Raw genomic sequence first — 24,295 nt, 5'->3', positions numbered from 1 at the left:
GGGGGGTCATGGCACCTCCAGGAATACATGTAGCTCCGCCGGTGATCTGGTCCCTCCACCACGATCTCCTTCCGCCTGGTCCCAATGGCATGCTCTCCTTCCGCCTGGTCCCCATGGCACACTCTCCTTCAACACTTCCTAACACTAGATGACCAGTTGCGTCAATGGCGCAAAGGCCGAAAGCAAGCCATGTATTGAAAGACTGTACATTAATATTATTCGGGCACATATTGAAATGATAAACATTAGACAGAGTGATCGCTGCATGTTTGACCATGGCGCAAAAAGCGAGAGCGAGCCAAGCATTCAAAGCATGTATATGAGATTGATTTAGAATCAACTTAAAGATACTTATATTCCATTACATGAAAGCTTGATGCTTAAAAGAAAATAATCAGATCATTTAGCACACATTGGCTTTAAAAGACAAGCTATATTAGCATAGATGGAGGCCGAGAGCAAGCCATGTATTAAAAGAGTGTACATTGAAGATGACTTTATCATCTAAGCAGTACTTAATGGTGGGTTTGTTTGGTGGACTGTCATTGCACAAAGCACGAATGCGTTCCATACCATCGTCCAATCCCCAGTAATACTTATTTATTTCCTATAGAATGTCCTATGATTGTAAAGTTGTATCGTCAAGACAATCTCCAACATATCTTATCTATTGTAGGGTATGGTTCAGATCTAAAGAAAAACAACAGAGAAGAAACGCCTACAGAAGAGTTCAGATAGTTACATAACACCTCAGTACCTTGCTGGGCATTCCAGTGTTCTATGCAAACACACTAATAAACAAAATGTTCAGTGAAAGATGCGAGCCACTTTGCTAAAAACATAGTCATTGAATGGAGTAGCAACCAATCCTTTTAGTCTGCTAGTAGATATGCGTCAACAATTATGATTCTTTTTGTACATCTCCCTTTGAAGCATTAGCACAAGATTGAGAAATAGAACCATATTTTCTCAGCGCTTTGAACCCTGGTTTCAGAATGATTCTCCAAATACAAATGTCTGGAGACAACAACAGAATGAACACAAAACGGTTCAGTACTAATGGAGGGTTCTTTACTTAAATCAGGACAAATCCAAATCAAATATACAAAGATAATACAAAGACCAAACTCTGCGGCTATTGTTTCAATGCACAGTAAGCCGTATCTTCTATAAATAGTGTCCCGATACAATTGGTAACGAACAATTTGGTTCTAAGTACACAAGTAAAGGAAAAGGCAACATTCTTATTTTTGAGATATTAACAATAGTTTCTACAAAAGACTTATATATACCAAAGTACAGGAGGTACCTAGTTTCTACAAAAGGCTAGAGGAACTACATCTTCGGAAAAAAAAGCTAGAGGAACTAAAGCACAACTATCCATTGCTGCAAAGTAGAAATTAGAGATATAAAAATATTATTCTTTGGGTGGAATATTAATCAAAGCAGCAATATGCAAAAGTAAATAAAAAAATACTGGGATCATTTGCAATAACAATGTTACTAATTAGAGAGATTAATTATACTGCAAATGGATAACTAATATTAATTATCGAAAGAAGCAAATCTTTGATGCACCGTATGTAGTCCGCTTTGAAATCTGTAAAAAGACTTGTATTTAGGAACGGAACGGAGGGAGTAGATGTTTAGGTATGATGTTCATACATGGCCCTATATATTACATTGATGGTAGGTTCATATTGCAAAATAAAGGCATGAGATCAGTTCATGATATAAGCGAAGGTACATAGGCAGAGATGTGCCATTGAAATAGCTTTGGTCACCCAGCTTATGGTAACTAAGATCAGGTAGAGTCATTGCTGCCTATGTCATCGGTATCGAAATTGACCTCATTGTGGAGAAGGAAAACACAGGAAAAATAGAGGGCATTCAAACAAAGAAGAAGAATAGAAGTGTGCTCTTACATAAGTAGAACCCACAATATAACTATACCGAAAGAGGGCATATAAGTGTTGAAGAAAATATACGACGATCAACAAGCATACAGGGAAATGCTGGTAAAGAACATGCCATTGATGGTAGGTTCAATACATAGCAAATGCACATATTACAGTGGATAGAGAAAGTTATCTAAGCAACTAACTAACACAAGTGATGCATGAAGTTTTTAGAGCGGGCAGAATACATAGAGTTTGTTTGGTTTGAGACTAAATTTGCCAAAGCTTGCCACACCTAAGGTTAGGCAAATTTGACCAACTTAGGTGTGTGTTTGGTTCAAGCCACATCTTAGGCAAGCCACACTATGGTCCCACATCACATACACACAACAAGTGTGGCAAGATTCCTTTAGGCTTGCCAACTTGTGGCTCTCATTTTGCAGAACTAACCTTAGGCAAGTTTGACAACATTGTATGGCAAAGTGTGACATTCCTAGGCCTAGAACCAAACAACCCCATAGTGTTCACAATATACTGGGCTAGAGCATAACAGAGTGTCTTAACATTAATTTACTGGCTCTGGCAATCACATATAGTTAGTGTAGCCATCGCCCATGTCATCATCAGAACCTTCACACAGCGAGAGACATGTAGTGAAGTGCAGCCAAAGTATCATGAATCTTCAGGAAACGTTTTAGATGCGATGCAATCTACCTGATATGGTTACCTTGGTTAAACATGATAGATGAAAAACCTCTAACCACTAATCATTGGCAGCATGCTAGTATTTCTCAGCTCAAATATTCCACGCTCTTGATTGATGTTCTGATCACAACCAGTGTCTTTGACTGAACGATTAATGTTTAGGAACCACTACTAATATAATCTCTCAGCCAAAGCTTTGACAATACCATCTGAAGAGTCCAAGGAGTGCTTGAGCAGAACTATTTAGTCACACATTCAATATCATTTATCATTAAAGGTAGCAAGGAATAACCATTTTTTAAACTTCACCAGGTACCACAAAATTCAGAGTAGTTCAGTGAGAGATAAATAGATTATCATCTCTACCTTTTTTGTACAAAGCAAAGTTGGCCATTTTTCCATGTTCCTGAAATTCTTTTCACAAAAAGATTAACCCCAAAGATTGAAGAATCTGGCTAAGGTTCGAAGAGTGGTTATGTATCCCAAAAAATGTTTATGCATATCTCCCACTCTTAGTTTGATTAAAGATGTATACATCTGTTGAGTGCAAAGCTCCTTCAGAGACATACAGTTCACTGGATAATCATCAGATCCCTTGTCCCTCCAGAGAATAATTGTGTTGTCTTGTTTTGGGAATGCCATGGTTGTAGACAACATTCATGAATATTAAGCAATGAACTTGGGAACCATGCTTCCTCTGATATATCTGATGCTTGTAGGATTGATTTTGGTTCTTGTAGAAACTTCATGGAGAGCTCCTCTAGGACCAATTTCCAGTAGACCTATGCAATGATCACCTAGGTGGCTATGTTTACATTAATCATTAAGAAGAAATGAAATTTTGAACTGGTATTCTACTTGTCCACCTTTACTATGATTCCGTGAAGTAAATTGCAAAATTACGAAGGAAAAGCTGACCTCCTGATTGAACGGCGAATTTGTGGAAGAGGCCAAAGCTTGAAATTGGATCCTTGGCGTTCCTAAAAGCTTGGGCCCATTATCTTCCATCACTCTCCAAGATTCAGTGAAGATTTGCCCTACATATAGACAATGGGGCAGCATAACAGGTGATCAGGTAACTGACAATAATCTCTTGTGGCAAGTGATACAAGTTCACTTACTCAGCTCGAATGTCGTACTCAACTAAAATAACTTTTTCTAAGCTGATTATGTGCCAATCAAGAAAGTGAGTTAAGAACACAAATGTACGTAAAACAGAGGAAAAATCATCAAGATACGCATCAAAGAGTGTTGACGTATAAAGATTCTAGTATCGCATTTCAGGAACATTCATAACTTGGTCCATTCCAATGACCATGTACATCCGATAAAAAAAACTCCCATCATGATTGCTGAGAACGACCATCCTTCTTAACAAAGATCTTTTCCAAAAAAGGTAGAAGACACTAACCTTCACAACAGATGCGAAGTCATCATCTAAGATTATAATGTCGGAGCTTTCTCTAGCAACTTCTGTCCCTGACATGCACATAGTAGCCTATACAACAGATCAAGCATTAGATATAAGAATAAAACAAAAGCTTCTGCAATATCAAGATAAATATATTAGATATGTAGTAGACAAGGCATAGTCTGATCTTCTCTGAAACTCGGTTATATTATTGATATAATGGAGTACCAAGACAAATATCGGGATACAATTATGCTTATATCAAATATCCACAAAATGAACTATGAAAACACATTCCTGGCATATATTATGGGAGTGTCTAATCAACAGAAGTCTGTTTTTAATTTTGGTTCAGGCCGTTTTTTTGTCCATTGTCTGGTCGACTCGTGTACATACTTGTTTTCTCTTCATACAGTAGTTTTGGAAAAAATATCTAATTTCATTTGGAGCTCAGGTCGGATTGACTTTTTGCTCACAGTTTCCAGCGTCCCACCCGGTCCAGATTGCAACCCACCCCTCCCCAAACAAAAAAGAAGTGTGAATGAGCAAGGTAGGCAGAGGGGTGCCATGCTGATTCAGAGCATCTGGCCCTGCCGCATACATCGCCAATACCCCTGGGCAATCTACAAAGGTACCTCCCTCTTCCCCTGACTCTTCTATGATCCTACATCCACGTGTCACCATTTTTTGAATGATATCTAGTCTAGAACATCACTGAACTGAACTCCATAGAAACTGAATTTTAGTACAACACCTGTGAAGTCCTACAAACCACCGCGCACATTACATATATATGGTTTTCGCTTTAACAAAAGAGCCCGACTGAAAAGTTCCAAACAACAACAACAAGCTGGCTATCTAGTCTAGAACATTCTTCGGCAAAAGGGGACTACACAATTTAGTCAACAAACTTAGTTTAGAGGTGTAAATGTATGATGGCAGCGCACGCAATCCTTTTTGGTAGTCTCTGGCAACTAAATTTCGAATCATGGCATGATGGCAAGCAAGGAAAAGGTGGCAATTCATCACCAGTACCAAAATTCTCCATAGCCAGCTAGCTTTTATAGCTTCATGCCAACATTGGCCAGCTCCTTTAACATGCAGTAGAAACGAATGATTTAATTTACATTGTACAGTAAATCTGCATTCAAGTTTGGAAGTAGCACAGACCCTCATGTAAGGAGCAGAATAAATTTACAAAGAACAATCAGGCGCTTTGTATCTGAAATCGGGACCAACCTCTAAAAGCTCTATATGATGTTGTCCTCAAGAAATAGAAAAGTGAGTTATATACAGGGAGCATGTAGCAAAAGCAAGCCAGTTACTTGTTTCAGATGTGCGATCCTTGCTGAACATATAGCCAAAGAAGTAGAATAACTACCCATCACTAAAGTTTAAGTAGACTCTCTGATTTTTCTGGCCGTGCAGATATGTAGACTAAAGTGTCAACTATAACACACTGTCCGCAATTGGAAGCAACATAATCAGTCTAGAATAAGCATTTGTAGCTAGATAGATTACTTGTTTCAAGATGATTGCAATTTCTTTTAGGAAGAGAATCATAGCAGGAAGTCAACTATAAATTGGCAAGAAGTTGATTGTCCAGCAGTTTTTTCCGTGGTTGATTTGGGGCAAAAACGGAGAGGCCGTACCAGCTGCACTTCCTCATCTGTAACTTCCCGACACTTGTTCTTGTTTTGAATCATCTAGGCTGGCTATATTCGCCGCTTGAAGCACAAGTTCTTGTCTCTTTCTAGAGCCCTCTACATCGATAGAGGAAAACCAAGATGTATATTCCATCAGAAATCAAAATATCAACCTTCACTATCACAACCAGCCACAGAAAGTTAAATTGGAGAGAAGAAAATTTCATTGAACGAACCAGAGATGCAGTGTCAACTTTCTTAAATTCCAGTTAAGTTTTTTTATATATAAAAGAATACTATTTCATAAGTGCTGAAAGAACCACTGGCTACTAGACCTGAATAAAAAATGTAGCAGAAAACATTGACGTTACACATGGATTTGTAATCAGATCGTTATTGTAGCCGAAATAACACCTTGCGTCATAAAACATATATGATTATTGGCCTTAGATGTTCTACCCATCCTTTTTCCACCTCATGGAGAAATGATGGAAGCAGTACATTAAATCAAAAACCAAAGTTAGAATGACAATGACTTTTCTCACTAAAACTCAACATAATGATGATCTTCCACATAGATCTTGAAAAATAAATCAGCCATGTGACCAAGAAATAGCGAAAAAGTGCAGAAGTGCGTATGGATTGGTGACTGTACCTCTTACCCTGTCAACAAATTAGAGCAAGATACTCGGCTTGCAAAGGTACAGTACGTCGCCGCGCATTCAGCTGAGCTCACCCCCTTGAACTTGCAAGATGTGTGGGAATCCCAGAAGAATGAAAGGCCTCATAGATATCCTCCCTGCTGAATCTGGTGCCAGAAACAGCAAGTTCCTCACACTGAAATCAAGTGTCGTCCTGAGATTATGAACACCAAGGGATAACAGGAGAGAATAAAAGCAATATGAAGAGGAAAATCCACTGCAGCCGTACCGTAACGGATGTAGACGACGACGACAACGAGGCGTACTCGACCTCAACCACTGGTTCCGACGTCAACCATCTCCATCTCTTGCGGTGTGGAGGCAGCCCAACATCCACTATTATTTGCAACAAACCTTAACTAGCCAGCATCTAAAATAATTGCCATATCGGCAAGGAAGGAACGACCAACACAAAGACACATTAGTTTGTATACACACGCATATAAAATAAAACAAGTTGAGAAGGAATTAACAAGCTATAGAAGTACATGTAGCCATTCAATTTTTATCAAACAAAAGAACAGTTACAATCATAGTTTGCTTGAGTTGACTGACAAATATCCTTGAGAAGCAATAACCCAAATACTGGACATGGAGAAAATAAATGTGGATTCATACTATAACAGCTGAATGAAAATCGAGCAAAATGTATCGCCATGTTGAATAGGGCATAGAACAGTATTTTCCATGGATTAGCTCATGAGCATAAATAGGACACGTGTTCCATTCAACAGAAGATGTAACTAATTTAACATCCATACACATGTATTACAATTTGTATTATATGATGAATCCCCTTTTCACTTTATTTGATCCAAAGAGGGCCAATGTTTTTTCATGCTAACAACTTCCATATAGCAGGGTATGTACCTCGCGCAACACACATGTTACAAATTATTGACAGACATAATCAACATTTTTTATTATTAGTCCTACAAAGGACACACTGAAGAAACTTTTCAATGTTTATTACAGCCCAAAGAGCACTATCATGCCTGCCTTTTAGCCTCCCTTCAGCTGACCCCACTAATAAAATGAAGGTATCTTTTTAGCTAGGAAGTTCAGTAATCCATGTCAAGGAAAAAACAAGCTGAGGTATCAGAACGCCACTTGGATCAATCCTCTTGTTAGATAAAGATTTGTGTTCTCTCCATGAGACATCATAGTTAAAACTGTGTGAGTAATACGACATCTCTTAGATTTGTTTTTATGTGGTTGATTGTAGCTAAGACAAAATGGCAACATATATATAGTTGAACTAAAGAAAATACCAAACCATCTAAAAAGGATATGGAGATTGACCTGCAGGGAAGACCATAGCATCCATCTAAAAGGAATAAGGTGAGACCAATCTGGAATCGAACCAACCAAATGTCATTTTTTTCTAGAAGTTCCCAACTTGTGACACTCCAAAATTTTTTTATTTGGTTTTTATCAAAAACTTTGTGGTTTTTGAGGAGAGGCCATTTTAAAAAAATTCTTTTTCAGAAAAACCTTCCACTTAAAAACTTTCTTTGCTTTGGCAAGGACTTTATCTTTTCAAACTTTAGTGTTTGATCTTTTGAAACTTCTTCTCTGTTGGTTCTCTCTCAAATTTATTTTTGGGAGTTTAATTTGTTTTCTTTTAAAGTGAAGCTCTATGAAAATTTGGGGATTTTCATACCTTGGAACCACCCTTGACTTTGCATTGTTCCCATGTGGTAAAACCCCTCCAAAACCTCCCCTACACCTTGTGATCAACCTAAGTCCTCTGTCCCAACTAATCCAAACAAGTTTTGGATTTTATTCTAATTATTTTTTTCCTCTCAAAACAAATCTGAAAAATTATTTGGAGCCTGAGGGATTTTCAAAGCAAGTACTCTTTTTCATTTGAGTTTTGACCTCAAACCAACTCTCATGGGTAGTCCTTTGTACCCACAACCCAGAACCATCTTGATCCACTCCTCCTCTTTTCAAAATTTTCAAAATTTAGTCTCTGCAAGTTTGGACCAGATTTGCCAAATTTGATGAAATTCATATCTACACTCCCCCAAAAATTCCACCAAAATTCAGGCAGCCTACTTGAGCAATGAGAAGCCACTCCACCAAGTTTCAGCTCAAGGAAAAATCCCTAGATGCCAATTTCATTCTGTCGAACACCTTGCATGCACTGCTGCTGTTCAAAATTCAGAAAAGTTCAGTTTCAGTGTCGTTTGCGTTCATCAGTTCCTCTCACGCGTAGACAGTGCACTTGGCACATTCCTCGCAGCCTCTCCCTCCTGTCTGGAGCTTCACACGCGAGCGTGGAGCCTTCCTGGCGTCGGTAGCAGCGAGCCTCGCCGGCGTTGGGAGCTTCTGCGGTGGCTGCACCTCCCGTGGCGGCCAACAAGGGCCCGAGCCCTCTCGCCACATCACCCGGCGCCGCCCAAAGCCCCTTGGCTCTCCGCGTGTCCCTGCCGTGCCAGCGCACGCCCGTGGCAACGTCACCGTGGCCCGGCAAGCACGGAACGTGCTCCCTGCCGCCGACGTGCCGCGCCACCCCCGTTCCGTCGAGCTCACCCTCAGCACCAAGTCCTAGCCTGTTTAGCGCCTAAATGGGACCGGTGGACCTCAACGACGAAGCCCAAGTCCCTAATCCCCCTGCACATCCCCGGCTCCGCCGTAATCGCTCGCCGGAGATCCCCGTTCACGGCAACCGCCTCGGGCTGCCTATAAAAAGGGCCCCCGAGCTCACCCTCGTGCACGCCTCATCCCCACTCCTCACCAACGCCACGCTAGGCCACTAGGGGGACCCCGAGGAGGTCTTCCCCCTCAACTCCGGCCGCCCCGATCCGCCTCGGCCGCCACCTCGATTCGCTCCGGTGAGGCCACCTCCGGCGCCCAAACCCCGTCCGTTACCCTCTCTAGCTACCAGGAGCCTAACCCCCTCGTCAATTTGATCTCTGCAGCTCTCTCCGACGAGTTCCTCGACCACCCGAGCCGCCGTCCGCCGGAGCAAAGCTCGCCGTCGACGTGGTACTCGCCGGCGACCACCACCACCACCAACCAACGCGGAATGGCGCCCTGAGCACGGAGGTACCCTCCGATCCCCCTGCCTCGCCGTGGATCGCCGCCGGCGACCACCGCGGCTCTCGGGCGCCGACGAGCTTTGCTCCCCCCTTTTTGAAATTCAAACCTGACGCGTGGGACCCCACCGTCAGCCTCTCTGCTCTCTCTGTTGAAACGTTTTCTGGAAGCGCCTTCGGGCAAAGTACGTTTTCCCTTTGGGCTGGCATAGTTTCTGCCGAAGCATTTTCTGTTTTTATAAGCTAGCCCCTGGAAATCTTCTGTTTCATTACAGATTAGTCCCTGGACAAAAACCCTTATAACTTTTAAGCAGAAAAGTATTTTTGATTGATTCTTTTTCTGTTCTCTTTAAAATTTTGTCTAGTTTTTTATCATATTTATTTGAAAAATATTTGGTATACTTGCTGTGCACTCCTTGGTATTTACGATAGCACATATATTTTCTTTATACCGTAGATACCGAAGGAGGTGACGGAGCCGCGAACTTCACCGAGCTAGGCTCCGACTACTCTGAACCAGGAAAGCATGTTTGAACTTTTGATATGATGAGTGTCTTGGCATGTTTTGCATTTAGTTAGTTTCATGGCATGTTGAGAAGCATATCGATGAACGTTATTTTATGCGATAATGAGGTAAGTGAGTTCGATGATCCATAAGTGGATGGATGTGAGTATGAATGGCCATGTGATGGCATGAGGATGGGTGAGATGGCAGTGTTGTAGCATGCCAGTCTTATGCCGGACTATGTGACTTCAGTGTCAAACCGTACCGGTCCAGTTCCTCTCTTTTCCTTCCCTGTACTACCACATGTTTTCTGCAAGGAATATGGTTTAGTAAGTTGCAAACCGCTTTTCTGGTACACACCAAAAGGAGAGGCCGTGATGATGGTTCCATGGCCCTGGATTAAAGCCAGTCATCCGGTCAGGGGGCATGGGTGTTTCCGGTTGGGACCGAGAGGGGGGCACCCCTTAGAGCGCGCGTATATAAATTTGATCCCATGCTATTCAAGATTGTGATCTCCCCGTCTCAAAAGTTTTTCTTGGACGATGTCTAGGGTGATTCCTAGCATTGAGAGGTAGGATGGGTGTGTACTGGTTAGCTGTGTTTTCTTCCGAAATACCGTAAACGGAACTAGTCCTTCGTGACTACGGAAATCCGTTGGCTGTGGGAATAATTTTGTACAAACTCTGCAGAGTCATATATCCCTCCAAATCATCCATTCCATGTCCAAATTCGTATTATCTTGTCCTAACAATGACAGTTTTGATGATAGAGACTCCGGTGATTCGCATGAGTGCTAATTCCGGTTAAATGATTATTCTTGTGGGTGGACTAACCCATTTATTCTCATGAATTAAATGTTTATTATGAGTATTATTTACTTGTGAATCAAAGCCCTTTCTGTGATGTCGCCCCGACGTCCGACTGTGGCATTTCTTTTAAAGCCCTTTTCTGTGATGTCGCCCCGACGTCCGACTGTGGCATTTCTTTTAAAGCCCTTTATGTGGTGTCGCTACGACGCCCGACTGTGGCATCATTTCCCTAAATTTATTTGTTCACCTTTCGAGGCGTCGCTTCAGACACCCGATCGATATTTATTTATGCTTTGTTGGGGTTTCTGGCGGACTACCGCCGTTTCCCTTTTACTTACCTTGTTATGCAAAAAAAATTTAATGTACATTGATGAATTTATTCGTGGCGCATCCATGCATGCATTTGTTATATCTTACGTCTGAACTGTCTTGCGAGTACTTTCAAAGTACTCACTGGCTTGTTGATTTGGCCAGATGCTGACGAAGGCGATCTCATGGATGAAGAGTTTGATAGCGAGTCCGACACTTAGAGGAGTCCCAGTCAGTCTCGTGCGACCCTGGATTTGGTCACTGTTTTATATCCGCTTCCGCTACCAAATAAATTCATCGAGCCTCACCTCGACGCTCGATGAGATGATAGACTTAGAGTCTTGTATTTCTCTCCCCGCTGTGTTTTTCCACCACCGCCCTATTCTCGAGTCAGTAGTATGTCTCCACACCACTGTGTCATGTCCGCCATTATGTATAATTATTGGCGTGCTTGTAATAATTTGGTTGAGCAACCGCAGTTCGACCCTGTAATATATTTTATGCTACTGGCTTATTGTATCAAGAAATTGTCTACCAGTGAGGAGGATTTCTCTCATACTGGACTCAAAAGATTGGTTTCTCAATAAATATTTTATTGGAAAACCGGTCGTGACAAGCTTGGTACCAGAGCCAGGCTGACTGTAGGAAGCCACTAGGTGCGATCGCTAATTAGTTATTAGCATGATAGAGCAAATTTATATTTTTGCAATTGTAGTCATTTTCTGTCAGTCAGCATAAATTTATGATCTGACCCTGCAGAATTTTTGCCTACTTTTGTAGATGGCCGACAACAGCTGCGAGTCTCAGACCTTCGCCAACGTGCCCGATGGGTTCGTCAGGCTTCTTTCTTTCATCGTTCAGGTCGCGATGGGGCCATCCGTGCGCCCAGTCTTCACACTCTGCCAGCACCGAGTCAACGACAGTCTGACCATGCACCAGGCCGCGGTACAGTTCAAGGGAGGGCGTGGTGAGTTACGCCGCTTCCGGTTCGTGGGAAGAGTCATGCCTACGGAGAGGCATGCTATGCAGATGGCAGCCCGCGAGGCGATAGCTCGTCTCAGGGATGTCCTTCCCGTGATGAAGACTCGTCGTTACCGTTATCTTCCGTGCCATGTGTCTTACACCTGTCACTACGCATACTCCTGCCCCAGAGGAGAACGAGACGAGGCTTTTGAGATGCTCATTGAGTATCTCCGGGCCCTGGAGGCAGCCTTCGACAACCTGGTGGACGACTTCGGAGCTACCCGCATGGACTCAGTCCATGGCTGTGCTGCCAACAGGAGGGAGCTCCTACCCATCGCTCCGCCACTGACTTTGGTCTCGTCCTCAGCATCTTATACGCCTACTCGTCGCCTGCCTTCTACCGAAGAATTCAACCAAGTCATTGCACCCACTTCAGTGCGCACTGCACCACCCTTCGCGCCCGCTCCTGTACGTGTTGCTCCGCCCCTGGCAACCGCTCCGTCCACTCTGCGCAACACTACACGTATGGAGCCCATTAGCGAGGAGGAAGTCGAGTCCCCAACCTCGCTACGCCTCGCCCTCGGCGGGGCAAAGGAGGTCGTCAACATCTCTGCCTGAGTACGCTTAGCTGCCGTGTATTGTATCGCTTTGTAAGATATGTACATAGGTTGTGAGAAGTAGCCTGTTTGCGCATCATGTAGGATCTGGAGAAGTGCACTAGCCTAAATAACATGTCAGGATTATGTACGCATATCCTGAGTGATGTATTGTATAATTACCGCCCGCGTGTAAGATATGTAATGAGCAGTCCTTCTCCGTGCGCAAGTCGATTTGTTTTTCTTAAGTAAGCTGAGTTATTTATTTCTATTTGCCAGCTTTATGCATTTATGGTTTTGTTTTGCGACTCTTTCCGCTTTTCTTATGAGTTTTACAAAATATATCCCCAGAGTGAAAAATGTCTCGTCCTTGGACACGCTCCATGCCAACTCCACCAGAGGAAAATTATGATACACAACCCAACAACGAGTTCACTCAGGGACAGTCAAGCCAACAGGGCAGTGAATCGGCACTTTCACAAATGTGCCGCCTTTATGAGCAGAGTCAGCAACAACATCGTGAGATGATGAACCAAGTCATCAACATGGGGAATCATCATGGACAGTATCAACAGCATTCCAAGTTATCTGAGCTACAGAAGACACGTCCTCAAACATTTTCTCACACTGACAAGCCTCTTGAAGCCGAGGACTGGCTTCGAGATATGGAGAGGAAATTAATTATTGCAAAGTGTTCAGATCTCGAGAAAGTACTATATGCTCCACATTATCTCACAGGAGCAGCCGCATCGTGGTGGGAGAATTTTCTGCACATGCATCCCAACGAAAATGACATAACCTGGGATGATTTCAAGGAAGGTTTCCGTGGTGCACATATTCCTAAGAGTATTATGAAAATCAAGAAGAGAGAATTCGATGACCTCAAACAAAGGAACATGACAGTGTCAGATTACAACAGTCAATTTACCCTATTATCCCGCTACGCCAATGAGGAGTGTATGACTGAAATCAAGAAGATGGAGAAATTCCTTGACGGTCTGGCGCCCGCGCTTAAATTCCAACTGGTCGTGCACACTTTTCCTGATTTTAAAACACTGGTGGACAAGGCCATTACTCTGGAAAATGAGAGACGCAGTCTGGAAGATATCCGCAAGCGAAAAAGGGACCAGACTAATCACGCTCGCAATCACCGAAGCAAGACAGATTTTCAAAAGGGTGGGACACACAAATTCTCATCCAATGTCTCACGCCCAATCAAGAATTTTCATGCAAGGGACAAGGAATTCACCTATCGCCCCGGCGTTATTTGTTACGCTTGTGGAGAAGAAGGGCACTATGCCAAACAGTGCCCCAAGCCAAGGAGTTCAACCCCAAAGCCGAACAACGGCGGCAATAATTCAGCGCCCAAGCGAAACAATTTTTATCCCAACAATAACCACAGGAAGGGTCACCTGAACCATGTAACCAAAGAGGAGGCACAAAATGCTCCGGATATCGTACTCGGTACGTTTCCTGTCAACACAATACCTGCAATGGTTTTGTTTGATTCTGGAGCCTCTCACTCTTTCATTTCGAAAAGTTTTGCTTTGCAAAATAATTTTTCGATACTTCCTTTGGAGAAATCCATAACCATCAAGTCCCCTGGGATTCAGCAAGTTACTCAGAATTACTATCAGAATGTGGTCATTGAGCTCGAAGGATTGGAGTTTCACGCAAATCTTATTGTATTGGAAAATAAAGGACTGGATGTCATCCTAGGGATGGATTGGCTAACCACCAATAAAGGTTTTATCGACTGTTTCAACAAGACCGTGATTCTCACACACCACCAAGGGAAGACAATAAGAGTATCAGCCAAGGAAGGAAGAATACCCCGGCAACCGAGATTAAATAAGGTGGACGTTTCTGAGCTAAACAAGGTTCCAGTAGTGTGTGAATTTCCAGATGTATTCCCTGAAGAGCTGTCAGGCATGCCACCAGACCGAGAAATAGAATTCCGCATTGAGCTAGCACCAGGAACCACCCCCATATACAAGAAACCATACAGAATGGCACCATCCGAGTTGATCGATTTGAAGAAGCAAATAAAGGAATTACTGGAAAAAGGATACATTCGAGCCAGCTCCTCACCTTGGGGATCACCAATTTTATTTGCCAAAAAGAAGGATGGAACGCTGAGATTGTGTATTGACTATCGAGCACTTAACATGGTCACAGTCAAAAACAAATACCCGATGCCAAGGATAAACGATTTGTTTGATCAACTTGCTCAGGCCAAGGTATTCTCAAAAATTGACTTAAGGTCAGGATACCATCAATTGAAGGTACGAACGGAAGGTATCCCCAAAACAGCCTTCACCTCCAGATATGGACTGTACGAGTTCACAGTGATGCCATTTGGATTAACTAACGCCCCAGCATATTTTGTTCACCTCATGAACAAAGTATTTATGAAGTTTATGGACAAGTTCGTCGTGGTATTCATCGACGATATTCTGGTATACTCCAAGACACCAGAAGAGCACGCAGAACATCTCAGGATTGTGCTAGGAGAGCTAAGAAAACACCAATTGTATGCCAAGTTCAGCAAGTGCGAATTTTGGCTAAGACAAGTAGGTTTTCTAGGCCACGTGCTGACTCAAGACGGTATCGCAGTGGACCCAGAGAAAGTCAAGGCCGTACTTGACTGGAAATCACCAGCCAGCGTAACGGACATACGGAGTTTCTTGGGAATGGCAGGATATTACCGCAGATTTATTGAAGGATTTTCCACCATAGCCAAGCCTATGACACAGTTGCTCAAGAAAGATAAGAAGTTTGAGTGGACAGAAGCCTGCGAGAAAAGTTTCCAAGAGCTAAAGCGGAAGTTAACAACAGCACCGGTATTAATTGTACCCGACATACACAAGAATTTTGAAGTATATTGTGACGCGTCCAGAAAGGGTCTCGGATGCGTGTTGATGCAAGAAGGCAAGGTTGTCGCCTACGCTTCAAGGCAACTTCGCAAGCATGAGGAAAATTATCGCACTCATGACTTAGAAATGGCAGCAGTTATTCATGCACTCAAGGAATGGAGGCATTTCTTACTTGGGAATCGATGTGAAATATATACGGATCACAAAAGTCTCAAATATATTTTCACGCAGCCAGAACTAAATTTACGGCAACGACGCTGGTTGGAATTGGTAAAGGATTATGATGTTGGTATCCATTACCATCCAGGGAAAGCAAATGTAGTGGCCGATGCCCTGAGTCGGAACCCCAGCTCCGACGGAAACTATCTGCACAGCTTGAGGCCCGAATTCCATCAAGAATTTGCCAAGCTCAACTTGATAATGGTAGCAGAAGGCACCATATCAAACTTGGAAATACAACCCAACCTTGTGGAGAAAATTAAAGAAGCTTAGCCCGGTCACCCCAGCATTGAAGGAATTAAAAGAAAGTTGAGTATGGGCAAGGCCTCAGAATTCGTCATAGACAATGAAGGAATATTATGGTACGGAGAAAGGCTATGCGTGCCAAACATAGAAGACCTTAAACAGCAAATTTTAGCTGAAGCACACACCACTCCATATTCGATCCACCCTGGAGGAACCAAAATGTATAAGGATATTCAGGAAAGATTTTGGTGGCACGGTATGAAGAGGGACATAGACGCCTTCATTGCATGTTGCGACTCATGTCAACGCATAAAAGCAGAACATCAGAGACCAGTCGGACTACTGCAACCTAACAAAATACCTGAGTGGAAATGGGATGAAATAGGGAGGGATTTTATTGTCGGACTACCTCGGTCACGACACGGGAATGATGCCATATGGGTCATCACTGACAGGTTAACCAAAGTGGCACACTATATTCCAGTGAAGACAACCTACACCACTCAGAGGCTTGCCAGTATTTATCTTTCCCGCATAGTTTGTCTGCACGGTGTCCCGAAGACTATAATATTCGACAGAGGCACTCAGTTCGTCTCAAGATTTTGGGAGCATTTACAACAGGCTCTGGGAACCCAACTAGCCTTCAGTACCGCATACCATCCACAGACTGATGGACAAACAGAACGCGTAAACCAGGTTTTAGAAGACATGCTGAGAGCATGTGTCCTCACATATGGAACCAGTTGGGAAGAAAGCCTGCCATATGCCGAGTTCGCGTATAACAATAGCTACCAGGCCAGCCTACAAATGGCACCATTTGAGGCTTTGTACGGACGAAGATGTCGTACCCCGTTAAATTGGTCAGAGACCGGGGACAGCCGCATCTTCGGGCCAGACCTGCTCAGAGAAGCCGAGGAAAAGGTCAAGCTAATCAGAGACCGACTTAAGACCGCTCAAAGTCGACAGAAGAGTTATTATGATCAGAAACATCGTAGGGTCAGCTTCAAACCAGGTGAGTTCGTATACCTGAGAGTGTCCCCGATGAGAGGATTGCAACGGTTTAAGATTAAAGGAAAGTTAGCACCAAGATTCATTGGACCATTCTGCATAGTGGCACGAAGAGGCACTGTAGCCAACCAACTAGACTTACCCGAAGACTTGTCCGACATTCACGACGTGTTCCACGTCTCTCAATTAAGGAAGTACGTAAGCAACCCAGAGAAACAAGTATCCCATGAAAAACATTGATGTGCAGCCAGACCTCACTTATCGAGAACGTCCCGTAAGAATATTAGAGGAATCTGAAAGGAGGACCCGATAGAAGACCATCAAGTTTTTCAAAGTCCAGTGGAGCAATCACACCGATAGTGAAGCAACTTGGGAAAGCGAGGATTTTCTTCGGACAGAGCATCCACACTTATTTAAGGATCAACTGAAATCTCGGGGATGAGATTTTTCCTAAGGGGGTAGGTGTTGTGACACTCCAAATTTTTTTTATTTGGTTTTTATCAAAAACTTTGTGGTTTTTGAGGAGAGGCCATTTTAAAAAATTTCTTTTTCAGAAAAACCTTCCACTTAAAAACTTTCTTTGCTTTGGCAAGGACTTTATCTTTTCAAACTTTAGTGTTTGATCTTTTGAAACTTCTTCTCTGTTGGTTCTCTCTCAAATTTATTTTTGGGAGTTTAATTTGTTTTCTTTTAAAGTGAAGCTCTATGAAAATTTGGGGATTTTCATACCTTGGAACCACCCTTGACTTTGCATTGTTCCCATGTGGTAAAACCCCTCCAAAACCTCCCCTACACCTTGTGATCAACCTAAGTCCTCTGTCCCAACTAATCCAAACAAGTTTTGGATTTTATTCTAATTATTTTTTCCTCTCAAAACAAATCTAAAAAATTATTTGGAGCCTGAGGGATTTTCAAAGCAAGTACTCTTTTTCATTTGAGTTTTGACCTCAAACCAACTCTCCTGGGTAGTCCTTTGTACCCACAACCCAGAACCATCTTGATCCACTCCTCCTCTTTTCAAAATTTTCAAAATTTAGTCTCTGCAAGTTTGGACCAGATTTGCCAAATTTGATGAAATTCATATCTACACTCCCCCAAAAATTCCACCAAAATTCAGGCAGCCTACTTGAGCAATGAGAAGCCACTCCACCAAGTTTCAGCTCAAGGAAAAATCCCTAGATGCCAATTTCATTCTGTCGAACACCTTGCATGCACTGCTGCTGTTCAAAATTCAGAAAAGTTCAGTTTCAGTGTCGTTTGCGTTCGTCAGTTCCTCTCACGCGTAGACAGTGCACTTGGCATGTTCCTCGCAGCCTCTCCCTCCTGTCCGGAGCTTCACACGCGTGCGTGGAGCCTTCCTGGCATCGGTAGCAGCGAGCCTCGCCGGCGTTGGGAGCTTCTGCGGTGGTTGCACCTCCCGTGGCGGCCAACAAGGGCCCGAGCCCTCTCGCCACGCCACCCGGCACCGCCCAAAGCCCCTTGGCTCTCCGCGTGTCCCTGCCGTGCCAGCGCACGCCCGTGGCACCGTCGCCGTGGCCCGGCAAGCACGGAACGTGCTCCCTGCCGCCGACGTGCCGCGCCACCCCTGTTCCGTCGAGCTCACCCTCAGCAGCAAGTCCCAGCCCGTTTAGCGCCTAAATGGGACCGGTGGACCTCAACGACGAAGCCCAAGTCCCTAATCCCCCTGCACATCCCCGGCTCCGCCGTAATCGCTCGCCGGAGATCCCCGTTCACGGCAACCGCCTCGGGCTGCCTATAAAAAGGGCCCCCGAGCTCACCCTCGTGCACGCCTCATCCCCACTCCTCACCAACGCCACGCCAGGCCACTAGGGGGACCCCGAGGAGGTCTTCCCCCTCAACTCCGGCCGCCCCGATCCGCCTCGGCCGCCACCTCGATTCGCTCCGGTGAGGCCACCTCCGGCACCCAAACCCCGTCCATTACCCTCTCTAGCTACCAGGAGCCTAACCCCCTCGTCAATTTGATCTCTGCAGCTCTCTCCGACGAGTTCCTCGACCACCCGAGCCGCCGTCCGCCGGAGCAAAGCTCGCCGTCGACGTGGTACTCGCCGGCGACCACCACCACCACCGACCAACGCGGAATGGCGCCCTGAGCACGGAGGTACCCTTCGATCCCCCTGCCTCGCCGTGGATCGCCGTCGGCGACCACCGCGGCTCTCGGGCGCCGACGAGCTTCGCTCCCTCCTTTTTGAAATTCAAACCTGACGCGTGGGACCCCACCGTCAGCCTCTCTGCTCTCTCTGTTGAAACGTTTTCTGGAAGCGCCTTCGGGCAAAGTACGTTTTCCCTTTGGGCTGGCGTAGTTTCTGCCGAAGCGTTTTCTGTTTTTATAAGCTAGCCCCTGGAAATCTTCTGTTTCATTACAGATTAGTCCCTGGACAAAAACCCTTATAACTTTTAAGCAGAAAAGTATTTTTGATTGATTCTTTTTCTGTTCTCTTTAAAATTTTGTCTAGTTTTTTATCATATTTATTTGAAAAATATTTGGTATACTTGCTGTGCACTCCTTGGTATTTACGATAGCACATATATTTTCTTTATACCGTAGATACCGAAGGAGGTGACGGAGCCGCGAACTTCACCGAGCTAGGCTCCGACTACTCTGAACCAGGCAAGCATGTTTGAACTTTTGATATGATGAGTGTCTTGGCATGTTTTGCATTTAGTTAGTTTCATGGCATGTTGAGAAGCCTATCGATGAACGTTATTTTATGCGATAATGAGGTAAGTGAGTTCGATGATCCATAAGTGGATGGATGTGAGTATGAATGGCCATGTGATGGCATGAGGATGGGTGAGATGGCAGTGTTGTAGCATGCCAGTCTTATGCCGGACTATGTGACTTCAGTGTCAAACCGTACCGGTCCAGTTCCTCTCTTTTCCTTCCCTGTACTACCACATGTTTTCTGCAAGGAATATGGTTTAGTAAGTTGCAAACCGCTTTTCTGGTACACATCAAAAGGAGAGGCCGTGATGATGGTTCCATGGCCCTGGATTAAAGCCAGTCATCCGGTCAGGGGGCATGGGTGTTTCCGGTTGGGACCGAGAGGGGGGCACCCCTTAGAGCGCGCGTATATAAATTTGATCCCATGCTATTCGAGATTGTGATCTCCCCGTCTCAAAAGTTTTTCTTGGACGATGTCTAGGGTGATTCCTAGCATCGAGAGGTAGGATGGGTGTGTACTGGTTAGCTGTGTTTTCTTCCGAAATACCGTCAACGGAACTAGTCCTTCGTGACTACGGAAATCCGTTGGCTGTGGGAATAATTTTGTACAAACTCTGCAGAGTCATATATCCCTCCAAATCATCTATTCCATGTCCAAATTCGTATTATCTTGTCCTAACAATGACAGTTTTGATGACAGAGACTCCGGTGATTCGCATGAGTGCTAATTCCGGTTAAATGATTATTCCTGTGGGTGGACTAACCCATTTATTCTCATGAATTAAATGTTTATTATGAGTATTATTTACTTGTGAATCAAAGCCCTTTCTGTGATGTCGCCCCGACATCCGACTGTGGCATTTCTTTTAAAGCCCTTTGCTGTGATGTCGCCCCGACGTCCGACTGTGGCATTTCTTTTAAAGCCCTTTCTGTGATGTCGCCCCGATGTCTGACTGTGGCATTTCTTTTAAAGCTCTTTATGTGGTGTCGCTACGACGCCCGACTGTGGCATCATCTCCCTAAATTTATTTGTTCACCTTTCGAGGCGTCGCTTGAGACACCCGATCGATATTTATTTATGCTTTGTTGGGGTTTCTGGCGGACTACCGCCGTTTCCCTTTTACTTACCTTGTTATGCAATTTTTTTAATGTACATTGATGAATTTATTCGTGGCGCATCCATGCATGCATTTGTTATATCTTACATCCGAACTGTCTTGCGAGTACTTTCAAAGTACTCACTGGCTTGTTGATTTGGCCAGATGCTGACGAAGGCGATCTCATGGATGAAGAGTTTGATAGCGAGTCCGACACTTAGAGGAGTCCCAGTCAGTCTCGCGCGACCCTGGATTTGGTCACTGTTTTATATCCGCTTCCGCTACCAAATAAATTCATCGAGCCTCACCTCGACGCTCGATGAGATGATAGACTTAGAGTCTTGTATTTCTCTCCCCGCTGTGTTTTTCCACCACCGCCCTATTCTCAAGTCAGTAGTATGTCTCCACACCACTGTGTCATGTCCGCCATTATGTATAATTATTGGCGTGCTTGTAATAATTTGGTTGAGCAACCGCAGTTCGACCCTGTAATATATTTTATGCTACTGGCTTATTGTATCAAGAAATTGTCTACCAGTGAGGAGGATTTCTCTCATACTAGACTCAAAAGATTGGTTTCTCAATAAATATTTTATTGGAAAATCGGTCGTGACACAACTGTACAGAAAACATAGTGTTATAAAAATGTTACATCTGATGAACAAAGAAGTTTACCATACAATAGGGTCTAAAGAGTTATTCTCCTCCATGGTACAAATAAGATCAAGACAAATAGCAGTGTCAATGTAAAGATTAGCTTCCGAAGGAGTGAGATGCATAATTCATTGATATGTCAAAATAAAAAGTCACCGGGAGAATGCAGGAAAATATAAATATAAACATGCAAAGCTCAGTCAGCACCAAGGAAAGGGGCAGCAAAGATGTACAACTGCACAGACGAAAAAAGAAACTATACGACAAATAAGAGCTCCATATTCTACTAAAAAGTAAAAAGTAATATCTATATATGCACCAAGGGCAATAGGGTGTCATTTTAAACAATGTTCAGAATGAGGGCTCTGATGAAACTTTTAATGCCTACAGCAGACACATCTAAACTGAATTTTGTTTTATTTTCTGTAACTAAGAAGTTGGAAATTGGCAATCATGTATATAGATTAAGGAAAAGTAGAGTAAAAAATGGATCACAGTTATGCTAGCAGCAAAGCATTCTGGAAATGAAAAGAAAAAAGGGAAACACAAGTTAGATCATTTCAGTCAAGTGCTGCAAGTATATCTTTCAAGCTTCGAAAAAAGTAGATACAGATCAAAAGAGGCTATCGCATCATCCTGATCATTAACACCAGAACCATAATTTTGGATTTCAAGACAAATAGCAGTGTCAATGTAAAGATTAGCTTCCGAAGGAGTGAGATGCATAATTCATTGATATGTCAAAATAAAAGATCACTGGGAGAATGCAGGAAAATATAAATATAAACATGCAAAGCTCGGTCAGCACCAAGGAAAGGGGCAGCAAAGATGTACAACTGCACAGACGAAAAAAGAAACTATACGACAAATAAGAGCTCCATATTCTACTAAAAAGTAAAAAGTAATATCTATATATGCACCAAGGGCAATAGGGTGTCATTTTAAACAATGTTCAGAATGAGGGCTCTGATGAAACTTTTAATGCCTACAGCAGACACATCTAAACTGAATTTTGTTTTATTTTCTGTAACTAAGAAGTTGGAAAATGGCAATCATGTATATAGATTAAGGAAAAGTAGAGTGAAAAATGGATCACAGTTATGCTAGCAGCAAAGCATTCTGGAAATGAAAAGAAAAAAGGGAAACACAAGTTAGATCATTTCGGTCAAGTGCTGCAAGTATATCTTTCAAGCTTCGAAAAAAGTAGATACGGATCAAAAGAGGCTATCGCATCATCCTGATCATTAACACCAGAACTATAATTTTGGATTTCTGAAGTTGCAAAATACTTTCTGGAAGTTGTTGTATTGTTAATTCACATTTATCCTACAACGTCCATAGATTATACAAAAAATGGAGAAGAAAAAACAAATGAAAACATACAAATTCACATTAGCAAGACAAGCGATAAACCTGCTCGAAGGTAGTCATCATCAACAATTCTACCTTCAGTAATGACAACCAACCAGCACATATATCCATCCATGATACATAAAGGGGGGAAGTAAATTACCTTGGATGAGAACAAATTAATTGTCAGGTTGCTGCAGCTGCCAAAAATGCCTCAGCTTAATACACGGATTCTGTCAATGCAACTCACATTGTCACCTAGGTACACAAAAATAGACAAAAATAATGCATCAATTAAAAGGAGCCAAAACAAGTAGAGCAGATCATCATATCACAAACAAAAAAAAGAGGAAAGTCACTGGAATATAAGTAGAATAAAGTAGTTGGCATTCATATAAACAAATCTAAATAAGGATAAAATAAATCATAACATCAAATTGCAGGAACAAACGTGACTTTGCTTGAGACAGAGTGAATTCACCTTATTCTTCTTCACCAAACTCTTCCTTGGTATTCTTCCTCTTCTATTCTTTCTCAGATCTGCACACATCGTGCTTAGGAAAAAATAAGAAATCAAAATCAGATTACTGGAGAACTGGGGGAATCAAAAGGGAGAGGAAGATGGAGAGGATTTATATGTGCAGCCTGGATTCTCCGGACTCGCAGTCCTTCCCCTCACCTCTGTCCTCCTCACCTTCCCAAGATCCTTCACACCCACCATAAAAACTACACACCCAAATCCTAAATTAATTTAGAGAGGAAGGAATCAGGAGGAGGAAGTTACATAGGGTGGAGTTCCAAGGAGGCATTGAGCCGTTTCCTTGCCTACCTCTCGAGCTATCGCCTCCTCATCCACCCGTCCTCCCTGCCGTTGCCAGGAGATGCAATCGTTGCGTTCTCCTCTGTCCAGATGCGCTATTGCATCCCGCACTGACCACCTGATCCAACGGGTGGGCACTCGTGATGATGGTGACAAGGAGAAAGGAGGAGAGACAAAGGTGGCACCGGCTGCTGGAGAGGATGAACGGGGAAGGAGAGGTGGCGGCAAGGGCATGGCTAGGGTTGGTGGGGAGGAGGAGGCGGGGATTGGTGGGCTGGATGAGGATGCGCGATTGGTGGGGAGGAGGACGCGACCGACGCAGTTAATATTTTGTTCACCCAAACGCAGGGACACACACAAAGCACGCACACTACCAAGCTCAGGCCCGCGAGAGCACAAGGCCCACCCATCATCCGCTTGAGCAAGAAAGAGTAGCGTCAAAAGAAACAGGCCGTGGGATTATTGACAGCGCGGTAAAAAACCTCCAGCAAGGCAGATCGAGCGAGCGAGACCGAAAGCGGGATGCAGATGCCCTCGCTAGGCGGGTAGCCTAGCAGGGTTTGTATGTTCAATAGGCGAGGTGATTTGTCTCGAGGCGGCCCGATTTATCGGCCTCATGTGTTAAACTCCATAGTGAAGCTTCAATTCCGGGGCACCATGAAGGTCATTATCCACGGGGGAGGCTTGATTCACGTTCGCCGGTTTGTTGAGTGGGAACAACCTTGCTTAACGATCAATGCCATCACCTTGTTGGG

At 43.6% G+C, this 24,295-nt stretch overlaps 1 long non-coding RNA gene across 14 annotated transcripts; it reads right to left on the bottom strand.

Annotated features, from left to right (window-relative positions):
• Positions 1 to 647: 647 nt before the first annotated feature.
• On the bottom strand, positions 648 to 23,889 carry LOC123128597 (uncharacterized). 14 transcript variants are annotated; one of them, XR_006463305.1, is made up of 10 exons: positions 23,550 to 23,889; positions 23,400 to 23,446; positions 23,202 to 23,274; positions 22,884 to 22,978; positions 7,664 to 7,759; positions 6,591 to 6,731; positions 6,316 to 6,497; positions 5,667 to 5,777; positions 4,015 to 4,101; positions 2,868 to 3,640 (listed from the first exon to the last, which is right to left on the bottom strand). It is a non-coding gene; the product is annotated as an uncharacterized lncRNA (long non-coding RNA). The 14 variants fall into 14 exon arrangements; XR_006463310.1 differs by having other exon boundaries at positions 23,415 to 23,446; positions 23,550 to 23,888; XR_006463307.1 differs by having other exon boundaries at positions 23,400 to 23,461; positions 23,550 to 23,594.
• Positions 23,890 to 24,295: the final 406 nt, after the last annotated feature.

The sequence above is a fragment of the Triticum aestivum genome, chromosome 6A (genome assembly GCF_018294505.1).
Source record: "Triticum aestivum cultivar Chinese Spring chromosome 6A, IWGSC CS RefSeq v2.1, whole genome shotgun sequence".
In the NCBI taxonomy this organism is placed as follows: Eukaryota; Viridiplantae; Streptophyta; class Magnoliopsida; order Poales; family Poaceae; genus Triticum; species Triticum aestivum.
The sequence above is the reverse complement of the archived record's forward strand: the minus strand, read 5'-3'. Positions and strand labels throughout refer to the sequence as shown.